Raw genomic sequence first — 21,113 nt, forward strand, 5'->3', positions numbered from 1 at the left:
TCCTGTTACCCTTGTGAAAAAAAAATTGCGGGCTAAAATTCATTTTTGTTGAGGAAAAAATATTTTTTTATTTTCACGACTCTGCGTTATAAACTTCTGTTAAGCACCTGGGGGTTCAAAGTGCTCACCACACATTTAGATAAGTTTCTTGGGGGGTCTAGTTTCCAAACAAAGGTCACTTGTGGAGAGTTTCCACAGTTTAGGTACACAGGGGCTCTCCAAACATGACATGGTGTCCACCAACGATTGAAGCTAATTTTCATTTCAAAAAGTCAAATGGCGCTCCTTTCCTTCTGAGCCCTGCCGTGAGCCCAAACAGTGGTTTCCCCCCACATATGGGGTACCAGCGTACTCAGGACAAACTGGACACCAACTTTTGTGGTCCAATTTCTCCTGTTAGCCATGTGAAAATAAAAACTAGCGTGCTAAAAAATCATTTTTGTGGAAAAAAATGATTTTTTATTTTCACTGCTCTGTGTTATAAACTCTTGTGAAGCACTTGGGGATTCAAAGTGCTCACTACACATCTAGATAAGTTCCTTAAGGGGTCTAGTTTCCAAAATGGTGTTACTTGTGGGGGGTTTTCACTGTTTAGGCACACAGGGGCTCTCCAAATGTGACATGGTGTCTGATAACGATTGGAGCTAATTTTCCATTCAAATAGTCAAATGGCGCTCCTTCCCTTCCAGATCCTGTCGTGCGCCGAAACAGTGGGTTATGACCACATATGAGGTATCGGTGTACTCAGGAGAAATTTCCCAACAAATTTTAGGATCCATTTTATCCTGTTGCCCATGTGAAAATGAAAAAACTGAGGCTAAAAGAAAATTTTTGTGAAAAAAAAGTACTTTTTTATTACGGATCAATTTGTGAAGCACCTGGGGGTTCAAAGTGATCACTATGCATCTAGATAAGTTCCTTGAGGGGGTCTAGTTTCCAAAATGGGGTCACTTGTGGGGGAGCTCCAATGTTTAGGTACACAGGAGCTCTCCAAACGCAACATAGCAACCGCTAAATATTCCAGCATATTTTCCATTCAAAAAGTCAAATGGCGCTCCTTCCCTTCAGAGCCCTGCCGTGCACCCAAACAGTGGTTTATGACCACATATGATGTATCCGTGTACTCAGGAGAACTTGCCCAACAAATTTTAGGATCCATTTTATCCTGTTGCCCATGTGAAAATGAAAAAATTGATGCTAAAAGAAAATTTTTGTTGGAAAAATTAAAATGTCCATTTTTTCCTTCCACGTTGCTTTAGTTCCTGTGAAGCACATGAAGGGTTAATAATCTTCTTGAATGTAGTTTTGAGTAGCTTGAGGGGTGCAGTTTTTAGAATGGTGTCACTTTTGGGTATTTTCTGCCATATACTTTAGACCCCTCAAAGTGACTTCAAATGTGAGGTGGTCCCTAAAAAAAATGGTTTTGTAAATTTTGTTGTAAAAATGAGAAATCACTGGTCAACTTTTAACCCTTATAACTTCCTAACAAAAAAATTTTTTGACCTATATTTACCACTAACATGAAGCCCAATATGTCACGAAAAAACAATCTCAGAATCGCTAAGTTCCGTTGAAGCGTTCCAGAGTTATTACCTCATAAAGGGACACTGGTCAGAATTGCTTGCAAAAAATGGCCTGGTCATTAAGGTCAAAATAGGCTTGGTCATGAAGGGGTTAAAACGGAAAGTGTTCTTTCTCACCAGAATAGGGATATTGCACTTTGTGGCCATATTTCTTTCTATGACCACCTCGCTCTCAAATGCTTCTCAGCCTTTATATTTTTGAGCATAGGGAATATATACCGTATATATAATTTATATACACACCATATTACGCAGCAGTGTTGTTTATAGTTATGCTTGTGCTCGCGGCACATTATCCGCTTGCGTTACACTATCCAGACATGTGACTGCTGCGTCAGGAAATCTCAACTCATATGAAAGTTCCAGATTTCTAATATGTTGCGATGAGCAATGAGACAGATTTGTTTTCCTAACAATAACAGGATAAGTTGGTGCATGATCCAGCAGAAAAGAGATGAGCTCGTCCATTATTTAATGTCATCAAGTCCTTTATGGAGCTGCACAACCTGTCACATTAAATATCCACTGCGTACGTAAAATGCGAAAGTGGTTTACGGAGAAGGACGCCCAGGGACATTCCTGTGTATCCTTCACAATCATTTTGTCACAAGAGACAAATTATGAAAGACAGGAACACACCACTCCTTACATTAGCATATTTTATAAGATTAACAGATTCTTGTCCATGTTCCATCCAAAATGTATTAAAGGGACCAGAGCAGAAAAATTGTATATAAAATAAAATGAATTTATATTCATTCGTGTAATGCATGGAGAAGCTGTAAAGCTTCTATAAAGGGCCGTCCAGGATTTGAAATGGTCTGTTTTTCTTCATCAGACATAGCGCCTTTTTGTGCACAGGTTCTGCTTGGTACGGCAGCTCAACCCCATTTGATTGCATGAACTGTAATGAGAGACCCAGCTCATGGATCTATGCTAAAAAAAAACCAGGAAGGGATCCACTCTCTAAACCAAAAAAAATAATGGATAAGTTTTGCACGTGTATATGCTTTTTCTATATGTATGGAAAACAGACCTTGAATGTCCAAGGTCACAGAGGGAACAGAAACTCACGACAGAAGGGCCATAGAAAATAGCTTTAGGCTATGTGCACACGCTGCGGTTTATGCTGCGGATCCGCTGCGGTTTTGGCCGCAGCGGATCTGCAGCAGTTCTGCAGTGTACAGTAGCATGTAAGTCTATGGGATTTACATTCTGCTGTGCACATGCTGCGGATTTTTAACTGCGGAAAAGCTGCAGTTTTGAATCCGCAGAAAGAAATGACATGTGACTTCTTTTCTGCGGATTCTGCTGCGGTTTACCATCTCCTCCATTGTAGAGGTGATAAACTGCAGGCCAATCCGAGGGTCATTTTACCTGCGGTTCCGCAGATAAAAATCCGCAGACCAATCCGCAGCGTGTGCACATAGCCTTACTCTAGCTGATATCAATAATAATCACAGAGAATGAGCGTTGCCCAATAATCTGGCAGAGCAAACAGGCTGCAAATCACCTGATGAACAAATAAAACGCTTGATCGTCACATTAAACAATTTGTTAGCTGGCTTAAAAGTCAACATTTTCAGGAGCAAACCTTGTGTAAACAGGACCCGTGCTGCTAAGGACCATGTCAGGCTATGTGAACACGATTGGGTTGTGTATGTTTTTCTGATCCAATACTGGAAATAAGAGTCTGCTCACACTGCCACCCTATCTTATCTAATAATGCACATACAAGGGGTGCTGAAGTAAGAAGAAGCTGCTTACACTGCTGTCCACCCTGTCCATCTAATTTAATAATGGAGATACAAATGATGCTGAGGTAAGAAGAGGCTGCTCACTCTGCCGTCTACCCTGTCTTTCTGGTCTAATACTGGAGATACCAAAGATGCTGAGGTAAGAAAAGGCTGCTCACATTGCTGTCCACCCTGTCTATCTGATCTAATAATGAAGATACAAGAGGTGCTAATGTAAGGAGAGGCTGCTCACACTGCTGTCCACCCTGTATATCTGATCTAAAGCTGAAGACAGACATGTAGCAGAGGTCCTGGAAGACCGGGAATGAGTAACAGAAATATTGGAAGCCGCAGTCAGACCGAAGATATCCGGGACACCACAGACAGGTTGCACAAGTCTTAGAAGAACGGGGATGAGTAGCAAAGGTACTGGAAGCCACAGGTGGACAAGATATGTCCTGGAAGCCACAGGTAGACATGTAGCAGAAATCCCAGAACAGTTCAGACAGGTAACTGAGGGACTAGTAGCCAGAGGCAGCCAGTGGACATTATGAAGACCGCAGACAGATCGCAGAGGTACTGAAAGTTGCAGACAAACAGATAACTGAGGGATTGGAAACCGGAGGCAGCTAGGAGATATTCTGGAGACCCCAGACAGGTTCCAGTGGTACTGGAATCTGCAGGCAGACAGGTAACTGAGTGACTGGAAGCCAAATGCAGCCAGATGTTCTGCAAGAGATGTTCTGCAGGAGACAGGTTGTAGGGTACTGGAAGCCACAGGCAGCCTGGAGATGTCTGGGAGACAGCAGACAGGTAGCAGAGGTACTACAAGTTACAGCTTGACAGGAGACATCCTGGAAGCCACAGACGGACACGTAGCAGAGGTCCTGGAAAACCAAGAACAAGTAGCAGAGGTACTGGAAGCCGCAGGCTGACCCAAGACATCTGTGAAACTGTGGACAAGTTGCAGAGGTCCTGGAAGAGCGGGGATCAGTAGCAGAGATACTGAAGCCACAGGCAGACAGGAGATGTTCTGAGAGCTGCTGGCGGAAACATAGCAGAGGTACTAGGAGCAACAGGAAGACTGGAAACGGTCTGAAATCCACAGGCAGAAATGTAGCAGAGGTCCTGGAATAATGCAGACAGATAACTAAAGGAGGCATCCTGGAGACCACAGACTGGTTGCAGAGATACTAAAAGCCACAGGCTGACAGGTGACTGAGGGACTGAAAGCTGAAGACCACAGACAGGTTGCAGAGGTATTGGAAGCCATAGCCATAGGTAGCTGAGGTACTGGAAGCTGCAGTGTTGTGAATTCTCTTGCTCAGAGTTCTGAGGCAAAGCTCCCTCTGGTGGTTGCTGATAGTAGTGGAGCTGGCCAGATGGATGGAAGTTCCCCACCTGACGACAATAATTGGAAACCTGGGATTACTGTTGTGAGTTCATTTTCCCCTTCATTACTGAGGCCCGAGGAACTCCCTCTTCTGGTAAAGAAAGGTAGTGAGCCTGATTGTCAAACACCTGAGGCTGATGATTGTGACTGGCTGAGTGGAGTTACGGACTGGATATAATGCTGCCGACGCCCTTCTGCCCTGCGGGTGATTTCTCTGTGGGATCCTTGGAGACCAGTCTGAATTCCTGCTCCTCCAAAGCTAAGTTTGCTGCTCGGCCTTTTGCTTTTGCGCTTTGTCTTTGTTTTTGCTTTGTTTTTCTGGATTTCTGCCATTCCCTGCTGGGGTGTGCTGAATTCATTTAGCTCTGTCTTCTGAAATTACCTGAGTGCTGATTCAGTTTTTGAAGCCTAGCTGCTTCAGGGCCTTTTTCATATCAGCTGGTTGGCTTATGTCTTTGATAGGGTTTTGGCAGATTGCAGACAGCAGCCTTCCTGTCCTTTCCTATCTAGGTAGTTTTGGGGCCCCGTCTTTGCTCAGTCTATCTTTCTGTCTGTGTTAGTATTTTCATCTTGCTTCACCGTCATTATATGTTGGGGGCTGCCTATTGCTTTGGGGTCTGCTCTGGGGCAGTTTAGATTTCCCCTTTCTTTTTTTAGGCCTATGTATTTCTCCGGCTGTGATCGTGGGGTCTAGGGCATCGTAGGAACCCCCCACGGCTACTGCTAGTTGTGTTGATAGGTTCAGGGGTCTGCAATCTGATAGTTGCCAACTTCTCTGGTTTTCTGGACTTAGCTTGTATTTCTGCTTTTGCCTCCTACGGTGACTCATTCATAACAGAATCACCCGCCCTACCGCAGATTCTAGGGTACTCAATAGCAGGAAGTAAGGTTTCTCCTTGCGGAGAGTGACATGCCAGCTGTGGCTTGTCGAGGTAAGGAGACTTATTTGCCGTGCAATGCTCCTCTGGGAAAATAATATGCAAATTGCCTCTTCAGAAAGAAAGAGGACTTTTACTCTACAGTGCCACCTATTGGTAGTAGCGATCCTACAAGTCACAATCAACCCTTTAACGAGTCTTGTAGTATGACTTAGGATACAAGCCAAATCAGAATCTCAATTTGCAGACACGGTGTTTCAAGCTGTTGGCTCTCGTCAGTGCAAAGTATGAGATCTGATTTGGCTAGGTGAGAGGCTCTGGACTAGGGTGTAAGAAGTAAGGTTTCTCCTTGCGGAGAGTGACATGCCAGCTGTGGCTTGTCAAGGTAAGGAGACTTATTTGCCGTGCAATGCTCCTCTGGGAAAATAATATGCAAATTGCCTCTTCAGAAAGAAAGAGGACTTTTACTCTACAGTGCCACCTATTGGTAGTAGCGATCCTACAAGTCACAATCAACCCTTTAACGAGTCTTGTAGTATGACTTAGGATACAAGCCAAATCAGAATCTCAATTTGCAGACACAGTGTTTCAAGCTGTTGGCTCTCGTCAGTGCAAAGTATGAGATCTGATTTGGCTAGGTGAGAGGCTCTGGACTAGGGTGTAAGAAGTAAGGTTTCTCCTTGCGGAGAGTGACATGCCAGCTGTGGCTTGTCAAGGTAAGGAGACTTATTCGCCGTGCAATGCTCCTCTGGGAAAATAATATGCAAATTGCCTAGCTACTACCAATAGGTGGCGCTGTAGAGTAAAAGTCCTCTTTCTTTCTGAAGAGGCAATTTGCATATTATTTTCCCAGAGGAGCATTGCACGGCGAATAAGTCTCCTTACCTTGACAAGCCACAGCTGGCATGTCACTCCGCAAGGAGAAACCTTACTTCTTAGACCCTAGTCCAGAGCCTCTCACCTAGCCAAATCAGATCTCATACTTTGCACTGACGAGAGCCAACAGCTCGAAACACCGTGTCTGCAAATTGAGATTCTGATTTGGCTTGTATCCTAAGTCATACTACAAGACTCGTTAAAGGGTTGATTGTGACTTGTAGGATCGCTACTACCAATAGGTGGCGCTGTAGCGTAAAAGTCCTCTTTCTTTCTGAAGAGGCAATTTGCATATCAATAGCAGGAAAGAATTGTAAAAAAAAAAAAAAAAAAAAAAAAAAAAGTGTGTATATTTTTTCCTCTATATCTCTGAGGCCGTAGGGGGAATTTTTTTTTTTTTCTCAATGGAGATAAAGCAATTGTCTGATCGTGTGGAGCAGCTCGCTGCGGAAGTGCGGGGAATTTCCGCCTACCTTGCTCATCCACATGCTGCTGAACCAAAGATTCCTACACCTGATGTATTTTTTGGGGATCGGTCTAAATTTTTGAATTTCAAAAATAATTGTAAATTATTTTTTGCCTTGAAGCCTAACTCGTCAGGGAGCTCCGCGCAGCAGGTTAAAATTGTCATCTCTTTGCTGCGTGGCGATCCCCAGGATTGGGCGTTTTCTTTGAAACCAGATGATCCTATTCTGACTAATGTGAACGCATTCTTTCAAGCTTTGGGGTTGTTGTATGACGAACCTAATGCCATTGATCAGGCTGAAAAGACCCTGCTGGCATTGAGCCAGGGTCGTGATTCTGCAGAATTGTACTGTCAAAAATTCCGAAAGTGGGCAGTACTTACTACCTGGAATGATAATGCCTTGGCTGCTCTCTTTCGGAAGGGGTTGTCAGAAGCCGTAAAAGATACTATGGTGGGATTTCCTGTTCCCTCTGGTCTTGACGATTCTATGTCATTAGCCATTCAGGTTGATCGGCGTTTGCGCGAACGCAAAGCTGCACGAGAGGTGTTGCCACCTGTTGAACAAATGCCTGAACCTATGCAATGTGATAGAGTTTTTTCCAGAGAGCAGCGTCAGGAGTTCAGAAGGCGTAATAAGTTGTGTTTTTTCTGTGGAGATGCCTCGCATATTATTTCTGTCTGTCCCAAACGAGAGAAATGCTTTGCACACACGTTTTCTGTTGGTGGTGTTCAACCTAAGTTTCTTCTGGCTATTACTCTGATCTGCTCCCTGTCCACATTTTCCGCCAAGGCGTTTGTGGATTCGGGAGCAGCCCTAAACCTAATGGACTTGGATTTTGCTAAACGTTGTGGATTTCCGATGACACCTCTGCAGACGCTTATCCCTTTGAGGGGAATTGATGCTACTCCTTTGGCTAAAAATAAACCCCAGTTTTGGACCCAGGTGGTAATGCGGGTCGCCCCAGACCATCAAGAAAATTGCAGATTTCTGGAGTTGCATAATCTGCATGATACTGTTGTTCTGGGGTTTCCCTGGTTACAGATTCATAATCCAGTGTTGGATTGGAAATCTGTGTCTGTGGTGAGTTGGGGTTGTCGGTGTGCCTTTAGTGAGGCTCCGGTGTTTTCCACCTCTCCTCAGTCGCATGATGTTCCTGATTATTTGGCGGACTTTTATGATGTATTTAGTGAGAATGAGTCTGCGTCTCTGCCTCCTCATAGGAGTTATGACTGTGCAATTGAACTGAGCCCGGGGTGTAAATTTCCCAAGGGTCGGCTCTTCAATTTATCTGTACCCGAGCACGAGGCTATGCGATCCTATATTAAGGAGGCATTGGAGAAGGGTCATATTAGACCATCCTCGTCACCCTTGGGTGCCGGTTTTTTTTTTGTAGCCAAAAAGGATGGATCATTAAGACCTTGTATTGATTATCGTGCCCTCAACAAAATTACTGTTAAATATCAGTATCCGTTACCCCTGATTTCTGATCTATTCTCCAGAGTTAAAGGTGCTTGCTGGTTTACCAAGCTTGACCTTAGGGGGGCGTATAATCTTATTCGCATTAAGCATGGGGATGAATGGAAGACGGCGTTTAATACTCCGGAGGGACATTTTGAGTACCTGGTGATGCCTTTTGGGCTCACTAATGCCCCTTCTGTCTTCCAGTGCTTCATGAACGATATTTTCCGAGATTTTGTCGATAAATTTTTGATTATCTATCTGGATGATATTTTGATCTTCTCCAAGGATTGGGATTCTCATGTGGAACATATTCGGACTGTGTTCCGGATCTTGAGGGAGAATTCCCTGTATGCCAAGGGATCTAAATGCCTTTTTGGAGTACAGAGGATTTCTTTTTTGGGATTTAGTTTATCCCCGTCAACTATTGAAATGGACCCGGCCAAGGTACAGGCCATTCACAATTGGGTTCAGCCCACTTCTTTGAAGGCCCTCCAGAAGTTTTTGGGTTTTGCTAATTTTTATCGGAAATTTATAGCAAAATTTTCTAGTATTGCCAAGCCATTGACTGATTTGACTAAAAAGGGTGCTGATGTGTTGAATTGGTCTCCGGAGGCTGTTTCTTCCTTTCAGGAGTTGAAGCGAAGATTCACCTCCGCCCCGGTTTTGCGGCAACCTGATGTCTTACTTCCATTCCAGGTAGAGGTGGATGCTTCTGAGATTGGTGCAGGAGCTGTTTTGTCCCAAAAGGATCCTGTAACATCTAAAATGAATCCCTGTGCTTTATTTTCCCGAAAGTTCTCTCCATCTGAACGTAACTATGATGTGGGGAATAGGGAACTGTTGGCCATGAAATGGGCATTTGAGGAGTGGAGACATTGGTTGGAGGGAGCTAAGCATCAAGTCGTGGTCCTCACTGACCACAAGAATTTGATTTACCTAGAGTCGGCTAAGCGCTTGAACCCTAGACAGGCTAGGTGGGCCTTGTTTTTTACACGTTTTGATTTTGTGGTTTCTTTTCTTCCTGGAACAAAGAATGTCAAGGCAGACGCCCTCTCTAGGAGCTTCCTTGCTGATTCTCCTGTGGTGACCAAGCCTGCTACCATCTTAGGTGAAGGGGTAGTTCTTTCTGCCATCTCGCCCGATTTGAGACGTGCTCTGGAAGAGTTCCAGGAGGACAAACCTGAGCGTTGTCCCAGTGGAAAGTTGTATGTTCCTGATCAGTGGAAGAAGAGAGTGATGTCTGAAGTTCATTGCTCTGCTTTGGCTGGTCATCCAGGTATTTTTGGTACTAGAGATCTGGTGAGTCGGTTTTTTTTGGTGGCCCTCCTTGTCTCGTGATGTCAGGAATTTTGTGCAGTCCTGTGGGACGTGCTCCCGGTCTAAATCGTGTTTTCGCTCTAGTGGGTTGTTGATGCCTTTGACTGTCCCCAAGAGGCCATGGACCCATATTTCAATGGATTTCATCTCTGATATGCCTGTCTCTCAGAGGATGACTGTTATTTGGGTGATTTGTGATAGGTTCTCTAAGATGGTTCATCTTGTACCACTCCCTAAGTTACCGTCTTCCTCTGAGTTGGTGCCCCTGTTTTTACAACAGGTGGTTCGTTTGCACGGGATTCCTGAGAACATTGTATCTGACAGAGGAGTGCAGTTTGTGTCTAGATTTTGGAGAACTTTCTGTTCCAGGCTGGGAATTCAGTTGTCCTTCTCCTCTGCTTTTCACCCTCAGACCAATGGGCAGACAGAGAGAACAAACCAGACCTTGGAGTCATATTTGAGATGTTTTATTTCTGCTGATCAGGATGATTGGGTTTCATTTTTGCCCTTGGCCGAATTTGCTTTGAATAATAGAGCTAGTTCTGCCACTTTGATGTCACCTTTTTTTTGTAACTTTGGGTTTCATCCTTGATTTTCTTCAGGGCAGGTGGAGCCCTCTGCCTGCCCAGGTGTTGACACTGTGGTGGAGAGAATGCACCAGATCTGGGACCAAGTGGTGGATAAGTTATCTCTCTCCCAGGAGAAGGCCCAGCGGTTTTCCAACCGACATAGGACCATTGGTCCCCAGTTTAAGGTTGGTGATATGGTGTGGTTATCATCAAAAAATATTGCTATGAAGGTGGCTTCTCCTAAGTTTAAGCCTAGATTTATTGGACCTTACAAGATTGTGGAGATTATTAATCCGGTCTCTTTTCGTTTGGCTCTTCCTGTCACATTTAAAATCCATAATGTGTTCCATAAATCTTTGTTGAAGAGGTTTGTTGAACCTGTTGTTCCGGGGGTGGCACCTCCAGACCCTGTATTGGTTGAAGGTAACATGGAGTATGAGGTAGAGAAAGTACTGGATTCCCGTCTGGCTAGACGGAGACTCCAGTATTTGGTTAAGTGGAAGGGTTATGGTCAGGAGGATAATTCCTGGGTCTCCGCCTCTGATATTCATGCCAAACGATTGGTGCGTGCCTTTCATCGGGCTCACCCTGATCGCCCTGGTGGCATAGTTGAGGGTTCGGTGACCCCTCCTCAAGGGGGAGGTACTGTTGTGAGTTCATTTTCCCCTTCATTACTGAGGCCCGAGGAACTCCCTCTTCTGGTAAAGAAAGGTAGTGAGCCTGATTGTCAAACACCTGAGGCTGATGATTGTGACTGGCTGAGTGGAGTTACGGACTGGATATAATGCTGCCGACGCCCTTCTGCCCTGCGGGTGATTTCTCTGTGGGATCCTTGGAGACCAGTCTGAATTACTGCTCCTCCAAAGCTAAGTTTGCTGCTCGGCCTTTTGCGCTTTGTCTTTGCTTTGTTTTTCTGGATTTCTGCCATTCCCTGCTGGGGTGTGCTGAATTCATTTAGCTCTGTCTTCTGAAATTACCTGAGTGCTGATTCAGTTTTTGAAGCCTAGCTGCTTCAGGGCCTTTTTCATATCAGCTGGTTGGCTTATGTCTTTGATAGGGTTTTGGCAGATTGCAGACAGCAGCCTTCCTGTCCTTTCCTATCTAGGTAGTTTTGGGGCCCCGTCTTTGCTCAGTCTATCTTTCTGTCTGTGTTAGTATTTTCATCTTGCTTCACCGTCATTATATGTTGGGGGCTGCCTATTGCTTTGGGGTCTGCTCTGGGGCAGTTTAGATTTCCCCTATCTTTTTTTAGGCCTATGTATTTCTCCGGCTGTGATCGAGGGGTCTAGGGCATCGTAGGAACTCCCCACGGCTACTGCTAGTTGTGTTGATAGGTTCAGGGGTCTGCAATCTGATAGTTGCCAACTTCTCTGGTTTTCTGGACTTAGCTTGTATTTCTGCTTTTGCCTCCAACGGTGACTCATTCATAACAGATTACTGGCTGGGAGCATATAATTGAGCTGGCTGCTCTTGGAGGTTACTGGTGATTTTCTCAGTGTGCATTTGGGGCTCTTTTGTCCCCTGCCTGATCTGCATGGTTCAGCTAAGTTATTCTTTTGCTAATCCTTTGCATCTAATCTGGTTGTGTCTTTTTTTTGCTTTCTGTTTTGCTGCTAGGGTTCAGCGTGCTCCCTGCTGGGGGCAGCGCTGGGCCCTGCTTCACATGTTGCAGCTTGTTCAGTCCCCTGTTATGTTAGTATCTTTTTGCTTTGCTGCCAGTTTATACCAGAGTGCTGATCTAGCGGGGGTGAGATCATGTGATCTCAGGTTTTTTGTATATCAGTAGTGTTTTGACTTTTTCAGGGTTTTGTCCGTAATTGCAGACAGTATCTTTTCTGTCCTGTCTAGACAGCTTGGGCCCCACCGTTTGCTCAGTCTGTTCTCTGCCTGTGTTTGTGCCTCATCTTGTCTCACCGACAATATATGTTTGGGGGCTGTCTTTTACTTTGGGAATCTGCTCCGGGGCAGTTTAGATTTCATCTTTCTGTCTTTAGGCTTAGTTAGTCCTCCGGCTGTGACGAAGCGTCTAGGGCATCGTAGGAAGGCTCCACGGCTACTGCTAGTTGTGCGGATAGGATCAGGGGTCTGCAATCCGCTTTGTTACCAACCTCTCTGGTCTTCTGGTGGCTTAGCCTGTTCCTGCCATCCTCCTCGGTGACCCATTGATAACAAAATCACCAGCCTAACCGCAGACTCTAGGGTATTTAAAAGGAAAGAATTGGAAAAAAAATATATATATTTTTTCCTCTTTTTCTCTGGGGCCGTAGGAGGATTTTTTCTTAATGGAGACTAAGCAATTGTCCGATCGTGTTGAGCGGCTCGCTGCTGAAGTGCGGGGAATTTCTGCCTATCTTGCTCAATCATCTGCTGTAGAACCAAAGATCCCTACTCCTGATGTGTTTTCTGGGGATCGGTCTAAATTTTTGAATTTCAAGAATAACTGTAAACTATTTCTTGCCCTGAAGCCTGATTCATCGGGGAGCTCGGTGCAGCAGGTTTAAAATTGTCATCTTCCTGCTGTGCGGCGATCCCCAGGATTGGGCTTTTTCTCTGACACCTGGAGATCCTATTCTGGCTAATGTGGATGCGTTTTTTCAGGCCCTGGGGTTGTTGTATGATGAACCTAATGCTATTGATCAAGCTGAGAAGACCTTATTGGCAATAAACCAGGGTCAGGATGCTGCGGAGTTATACTGCCAGAAGTTCCGAAAGTGGGCGGTCCTTACTAAATGGAATGATGATGCACTAGCAGCTCTCTTTCGGAAAGGTCTAGCAGAAACCGTAAAATATGTTATGGTGGGATTTCCTGTCCCACCTGGTCTTAACAACTCCATATCATTAGCCATTCAAATTGATCGACGTTTACGTGAACGTAAAAGTATGTGAGAGGCGGTGCTGCCTTTTGAACAAACTTCTGAACCCATGCAATGTGATAGGGTTTTGTCTAGGACGCAACTTCAAGAGTTTAGAAGGCGTAATAAGTTGTGCTTCTTTTGTGGGGACGCCTCTCATGTTATTTCTGTCTGCCCTAAACGAGAAAAACATTTTGCTCACGCATTTGCGGTGGGCAGTGTACAGCCTAAGTTCCTGTTGCCAGTTACCTTGATCTACTCCTTGTCTACTTTTTCTGCTAAGGCCTTTGTTTATTCAGGAGTAGCTTTGAATCTGATGGCTCTTGACTTTGCCAAGCGTTGTGGTTTCCCCATGGTGGCCGTGAGAACGCCTATTCCCTTGAGGGGGATTGATGCTACCCCTTTGGCGGAGAATAAACCCGTTTTGGCCCAGGTGGTAATGCGGGTCACCCCGGACCATCAAGAGAATTGCAAATTTTTGGTGTTACACAATTTACATGATACAATTGTACTAGGTTTTCCTTGGTTGCAAACCCATAATCCTGTTTTAGATTGGAAATCTCTGTCTGTGGTGAGCTGGGGTTGTCAGTGTGTTCTTAGGGAAGCTCCTGTTTTCTCCACCTCTCCCCAGTCTCAAGACGTTCCTGACTATTTGGCTGATTTTTCTGATGTATTTAGTAAGAGTAAGTCCGCATCTTTGCCTCCTCATAGGAGTTATGACTGCGCAATTGAGTTAATGCTCGGTTGTAAATTTCCCAAGGGTCGGCTTTTCAATTTATCTGTACCTGAACATGATGCTATGCGATCTTGCATCAAGGAATCATTGGAGAAGGGTTATATCAGACCATCCTCTTCGCCTTTGGGTGCTGTTTTTTTCTTTGTGGCCAAAAAAGATGGCTCATTAAGGCCATGTATTGACTATCCGTTCCCTTAACAAAATCACTGTTAAATATCAGTACCAGTTACCCCTGATTTCTGATTTCTTTTCCAGAGTTAAAAGTGCTTGTTGGTTTACCAAACTTGACCTCAGAGGGGCGTATAATCTTATTCGCATCAAGCACGGGGATGAATGTCAGACGGCGTTTAATACTCCGGAGGGTCATTTTGAGTACCTGGTGATGCCTTTTGGGCTCACTAATGCCCCTTCCATCTTCCTATCTTTTATGAACGATATTTTCCGGGACCTTGTGGATAAGTTTTTGATCATTTATTTGGATGATATTTTGATTTTTTCCAGTGATTGGAATTCTCATGTGGAACATGTCCGGACTGTGTTCCGGATTTTGAGGGAAAATACTCTGTATGTTAAGGGATCGAAATATCTTTTTGGTGTACAGAGGATTTCGTTTTTAGGATTTTGTCCCCGTCTGCTATTGAAATGGACCCGGCCAAGGTACAGGCCATTTATGATTGGGTTTCAGCCAACTTCTCTGAAGGCTCTTCAGAAGCTTTTGGGTTTTACTAATTTCTACCGTAAATTTATAAGTAATTTTTCTGGTATTGATAAACCTCTGATGGATTTGACCAAAAAGGGCGCTGATGTGGTAAATTGGTTTCCAGAGGGAGTCTCGGCATTTCAGGAGCTTAAGCAGAGATTCACTTCTGCTCCGGTTCTACGGCAACCTGATGTTTCACTCCCATTTCAGGTGGAGATAGATGCTTATGAGATTGGTGCAGGAGCCGTTTTGTCTCAAAGAGATCCGGTAACCTCTAAGATGAATCGCTGTACCTTCTTTTCTCGAAAATTTTCTCCATCTGAACGTAACTATGACGTGGGGAATCGGGAATTATTTGCCATGAAGTGGGCATTTGAAGAGTGGAGACATTGGTTGGAGGGAGCTAGACATCAAGTTGTGGTCCTCACCGATCACAAGAATTTGATTTATCTTGAATCAGCCAAGCGCTTGAATCCTAGACAGGCTAGGTGGGCCTTGTTTTTCACGCGTTTTAATTTTGTGGTCTCCTTTCTTCCGGGCACTAAGAATGTTAAGGCGGACGCCCTTTCTAGGAGTTTCTTTGCGGATTCTCTTGAAGTGACCGAGCCTACGACCATTCAAAATGAGGGTGTAGTTCTTTCCGCCATCTCTCCTGATTTGAGACGTGCCCTGGAGGAATTTCAGGAGGATAAACCTGAACGATGCCCTATGGGAAAACTGTATGTCCCTGACCAGTGGAGGAAAAGAGTAATGTCTGAAATTCATTGCTCCGTGTTGGTTGGTCATCCAGGTATCTTTGGTACCAGAGATTTGGTGAGTCGGTCTTTTTGGTGGCCTGCCTTATCTCGTGATGTCAGGAATTTTGTGCAGTCCTGTGGGACTTGTTCTCGGTCTAAGCCCTGTTCTCGTGCTAGTGGTTTGTTGATGTCTCTGCTGGTGCCCATGAGGCCATGGACCCATATCTCAATGGATTTTATCTCTGATCTCCCTGTCTCTCAGAGAATGACTGTTATTTGGGTGATCTGTGATAGATTTTCTAAGATGGTCCATCCTGTACCACTCCCAAAGTTGTCATCTTCTTCTGAGTTGGTGCCCTTGTTTTTACAACAAGTGGTTCGTTTGCACGGGATTCCTGAGAACATTGTGTTGGACAGAGGGGTCCAGTTTGTTTCCAGATTTTGGAGGGCTTTTTGTTCCATACTGGCAATTCAGTTGTCTTTCTCCTCTGCATTTCATACTCAAACCAATGGGCAGACTGAAAGAACAAACCAGACGTTGGAGTCCTATTTGAGATGTTTCATATGTGCTGATCAGGATGATTGGGTCTCATTTTTGCCCTTGGCTGAATTTGCGCTAAACAATATGGCTAGCTCTGCCACTTTGATGTCTCCTTTCTTTTGTAACTTTGGGTTTCATCCTCGATTTTCTTCAGGGCAGGTAGAAGCTTCTGCCTGCCCAGGTGTGGATTCTGTAGTAGAGAGAATGCAGCAGATTTGGGACCAAGCAGTGGATAAGTTGTCCCACTCTCAGGAAAAGGCCCAACGGTTCTCCAACCGGCATAGGACCATTGGTCCCCGGTTTAAAGTGGGTGATATGGTTTGGTTGTCCTCAAAAAATATTCCCATGAAGGTTGCATCTCCAAAATTCAAGCCAAGGTTTATTGAACCTTATAAGATTTTGGAAATCCTTAACCCCGTTTCTTTTCGTTTGGCTCTTCCAATTACGTTTAAGATTCATAACGTCTTTCATAAATCTTTGTTGAAAAAGTTTGTGGAGCCAGTCGTTCCCATGGCAGCGCCCCCTGACCCTGTACTGGTTAAGGGTAATTTGGAGTATGAGGTAGAGAAGATATTGGATTCTCGTCTGGCTAGATGGAAACTTCAGTACTTGGTAAAGTGGAAGGGTTATGGCCAGGAGGATAATTCTTGGGTCTCTGCTTCTGACATACATGCCAAGAGATTGATTCATGCCTTTCACCCGGCCCATCCTGATTGGCCTGGTGGAGTGGATGAGGTTTTGGTGACCCCTCCTCAAGGGGGGGGTACTGTTGTGAATTCTCTTGCTCGGAGTTCTGAGCCGAAGCTCCCTCTGCTGGTTGCTGAGAGTAGTGGAGCTGGCCAGGTGGATGGTATTCTCTATCTGACGACAATAATTGGAAACCTGGGATTACTGGCTGGGAGCATATAATTGAGCTGGCTGCTCTTGGAGGTTGCTGATGATTTCCTCAGTGTGCATTTGGAGCTCTTTTGTCCCCTGCCTGATCTGTATGGTTCAGCTAAGTAATTCTTTTGCTAATCCTTTGCATCTAATCTGGTTGTCTTTTTTTTTGCTTTCTATTTTGCTGCTAGGGTTAAGCGTGCTCCCTGCTGTGGGCAGCGCTGGGCCCTGCTTCATGTTGCAGCTTGTTCAGTCCCCTGTTATGTTAGTATCTTTTTGCTTTGCTGCCAGTTTATACCAGAGTGCTGATCTAGCGGGGGTGAGATCATGTGATCTCAGGTTTTTTGTATATCAGTAGTGTTGGACTTTTTCAGGGTTTTGTGCATGATCGCAGACAGTATCTTTTCTGTCCTGTCTAGACAGCTTGGGCCCCACCGTTTGCTCAGTCTGTTCTCTGCCTGTGTTTGTGTCTCATCTTGTCTCACCGACAATATGTTTGGGGGCTGTCTATTCCTTTCGGAATCTGCTCCGGGGCAGTTTAGATTTCATCTTTCTGTCTTTAGGCTTAGTTAGTCCTCCGGCCGTGACGAAACGTCTAGGGCATCGTAGGAACGCTCCACGGCTACTGCTAGTTGTGCGGATAGGATCAGGGGTCTGCAATCTGCTTAGTTACCAACCTCTCTGGTCTTCTGGTGGCTTAGCATGTTCCTGCCATCCTCCTCGGTGACCCATTCATAACACCGCAGGCTGATAGGAGACATACTGGGGACCGCAGAGAATTTTCAAAGGTACTGCAAATCACAGGGAGACCGGAGATGTCCGGGAGACAGCAGACTGGTAGCAGAGGTACTGAAAGCTTTAGGCAGAAAGATAACTGAGGGACTGGAAGCAACAGGCAGCCAAGAGACGCCCAGGATACCGAAGACAGGGAACTGTGCACAGACAAACTAAAAGTCTTAATACCAAGACAAAGGAGTGTGTATGGTAGGCCTTGTATAAGCATAGAAAGCTCACGACATGGGGACACACAGGGCTTCTTAAACAGCCGAACGTGTAGCACAAGAAAGTTTAGTGGATCAGGGCGTAGAAAATAGAGCCCAGACCCGGGACATGTGTGTAACAATGTGGCTTGGCATTGTCGTGTTGAAAAATGGCTCCTGGGACACTTTGAGAAATGGCCATAACACTAGTTCCACAACCAAATCAATGTTTTGCTGAGCTATTAGGCTATGTGCACACGCTGCGGATTCTGCTGTGGATCCGCTGCGGATTTGGCCACTGCGGATCCGCAATGTAAGTCTATGTGATTTACAATCCGCAGTGCACATGCTGCTGATTTTCAACAGCAGAAAAGTTGCGGTTTTGAATCCGCAGAAAGAATTGTCATGTCAATTCTTTCTGCGGATTCCGCTGCGGTTTTCCACCTATTCCATTGTCTAGGTGTCAAACCGCAGGGGAAAACTGCTGGACAATCCGCAGGTAAAACCGCAGGTCATTTTAGCTGTGGTTTTACCTGCGGATCCGCAGATACAAATCCGCAGCGTGTGCACATAGTCTTAAGGGGGTTTTACACATAGCGATATCGCTAGCAATATCGCAATAACGTCACCGATTTTGTGACGTTAAAGCGATATTGCTAGCGATATCGCTATGTGTGATACCTCCGACCGGCTCCCCCGCTGTCTATCGCTGATCGCGCAGCTCCATTTCTCGTCGTTTGCTTCCTGCTGTGTGAGACGAGCGACGCGTGGAGGTGGGCGGGAGGACGTCAGGATCGCTGAGTCTGAAAGGTAAATATCGTCCGCTGCGTCGCTGCTGCATCGCTGTGAGATCTTCCTGTGTGGAAGCTCACTAGCGATCATTTAGCGATGCACCAGCGATCCTGACCGCGTCATATCGCTGGTGCATCGCTAAATGTAAAAGGGCCTTTAGTGTACCTGCAATGAAGTCTAAACCTGAGACTAGCGTGATATTCCATTGTGAAGGCTTCTCCATGAAGTTTATGGGAAAAGGGACACAGTGGGCTAATTAAATATGATTAAGAGGCACAGTGTCTGCTGATATGTATTTGGGGCGCACAGTGGACTGATTATACAATGGGGAACATAAGTATTTGATACACTGACGATTTTGCAAGTTTTTTCACCTACACAGAATGGAGAGGGCTGTAATTTTTACCGTAGGTACACTTCACCTGTGAGAGATAGAATCTAAAAATAAAAAGCAGAAATTGTATGATTTTAAATTGCATTTTATTACATGAAATAAGTATTTGATCACCTACCAACCATCAAGAATTCTGGCTCTCACAGACCTGTTAAATTTTCTTTAAGAAGCCCTCCTACTCTGCACTGTATTAATTGAACTTGTTTGAACTAGTTACCTGTATAAAAGACACCTGTCCAGACCCTCAATCACACTCCCACAACTCCACCATGGCCAAGACCAAAGAGCTGTCTAAGGACACCAGGGACAAAATTGGAGACCTACACAAGTCTGGATGGGATACAGGACAATAGGCAAGAAGCTTGGTGACAAGGAAACAACTGTTGGCACAACTCTTAGAAAATGAAAGAAACACAAGATGACTGTCAATCTTCACTGGCTTGGTGCTCCATGCAAGATCTCACCTTGTGGGGTAAGGATAATTTTGAGAAAGGTTAGGAGTCAGCCCAGAACTACACTGGTCAATGACTTGAAGAGAGCTGGGACCACAGTCTCAAACATAACCGTTAGTTTCACACTACGCCGTCATAGATTAAAATTCCGCATGGCATGTAAAGTTCCCCTGCTCACGCCAGCACATGTCCGGGCCCTTTTGAAGTTCGCCAATGACCATCTGGATGATCCAGAGGAGGCATGGGAGAAGGTCATGTGGTCAGATGAGACCAAAATAGAACTTTTTGTATCAACTCCACTCGCCGTATTTGGAGGAAGAAGGATGAGTACAACCCCAAGAACACCGTCCCAATTGTGAAGCATGGTGGAGGAAACCTCATACTTTGGGTGTGCTTTTCTGCAAAGGGGACATAATGACTGCACTGTATTGAAGGAAGGATGGATGGATGGGGTGCTGTATCGCAAAATTTTGCTAACAACCTCCTTCCCTCTGTAAGAGCATTGAAGATGGGTCGTGGCTGTGTCTTCCAGCAAGACAATGACTCGAAACACACAGCAAGTATAACTAAGGAGTGGCTCCATAAGAAGTCTTACAAGATCCTGGGGTGCCCTAGCCAGTCTCCAGACCTGAACCCAATAGAAAATCTTTGGAGGGAGCTAAAACTCAATGTTGCCCAGCAACAGCCCTGAAACCTGAAAGATCTGTATGGAGGAGTGGGCCAAAATCCCTGCTGCAGTGTGTGCAAACTTGGTCAAGAACTACAGGAAACGTCTGACCTCTGTAATTGCGAACAAATGTTTTCTGTACCAAATATTAAGTTCTGTTTTTCTATTGCATCAAATACTTATTTAATGCAATAAAATGCAAATTAATTACCCTATGTAAAACTCATACAATGTGATTTTGTGGATTTTTTTAAGATTCTGTCTTTCACAGGTGAAGGGTAGCTACGATAGAAATTACAGACCTCTCCATTCTTTGTAGGTGGGAAAACTTGCAAAATCAGCAGTGTATCAAATACAGTACTTATTTTCCCCACTGTATATATTTAGCGAAGCACAGTTGATAATTATTTAGATTCATGGAGCACAGTGAGCTAAAGATATTTGTTTAGGGAGAAATAATTAGGGGGGACCAGTGGTATATTATATATACTGTGACAGGGTCCCTGGCACAGTGTATGAAGTGAGATATGTGTCACTGCGCATGCTGCTATCAGTGATGTAAAGCCAGAATAGTTTTCCTCCAGCACGCTACGTGCCGAGACGGTTAAGAGAAAGTTATGTTATGGGCTGGTTTTAGTGGACCTCCATAAAGTGGGTGGGAGGGGGTCGACCGTATCTCCACCTGCAGAGTCCTTACTGGACCTGTGTGATGTCAAGGTCATGTGATCATCACATGGGTTGGTAAATACCTGGACATGAGAATCAGTCTGTGTGGTGACTTGGGGGAGGAAGGACTCCCATGTGTCTGCAGGAGGAGCTGAGGACAATGTGTGGTGACTGAAGGTTGAAACCTGCTGGGAAAGGACTTTGTTGCACTTTGTTTTGTTTTCTGTTAAGCCAGGAAGGCTCTGCTTATTTTTTCCTGAATTCTTCCTTGCTCTATGCCGACTTATAAAAAAAACAGAAAGTAATTTGCCATCAAAGCGTTCCTGTGTCTACATGAAGAAGCAGCTAAGCGTGTCAACCCCCCACAATACATATATTAAACATTTAGGAGCATAATGTGATCAATATTTGTTCACACATAGCCTAGGTTAAGATAG

The sequence above is a fragment of the Dendrobates tinctorius genome, unplaced genomic scaffold, assembly GCF_039654945.1.
Source record: "Dendrobates tinctorius isolate UK_male_01 unplaced genomic scaffold, ASM3965494v1 ptg000165l, whole genome shotgun sequence".
Taxonomy (NCBI): domain Eukaryota; kingdom Metazoa; phylum Chordata; class Amphibia; order Anura; family Dendrobatidae; genus Dendrobates; species Dendrobates tinctorius.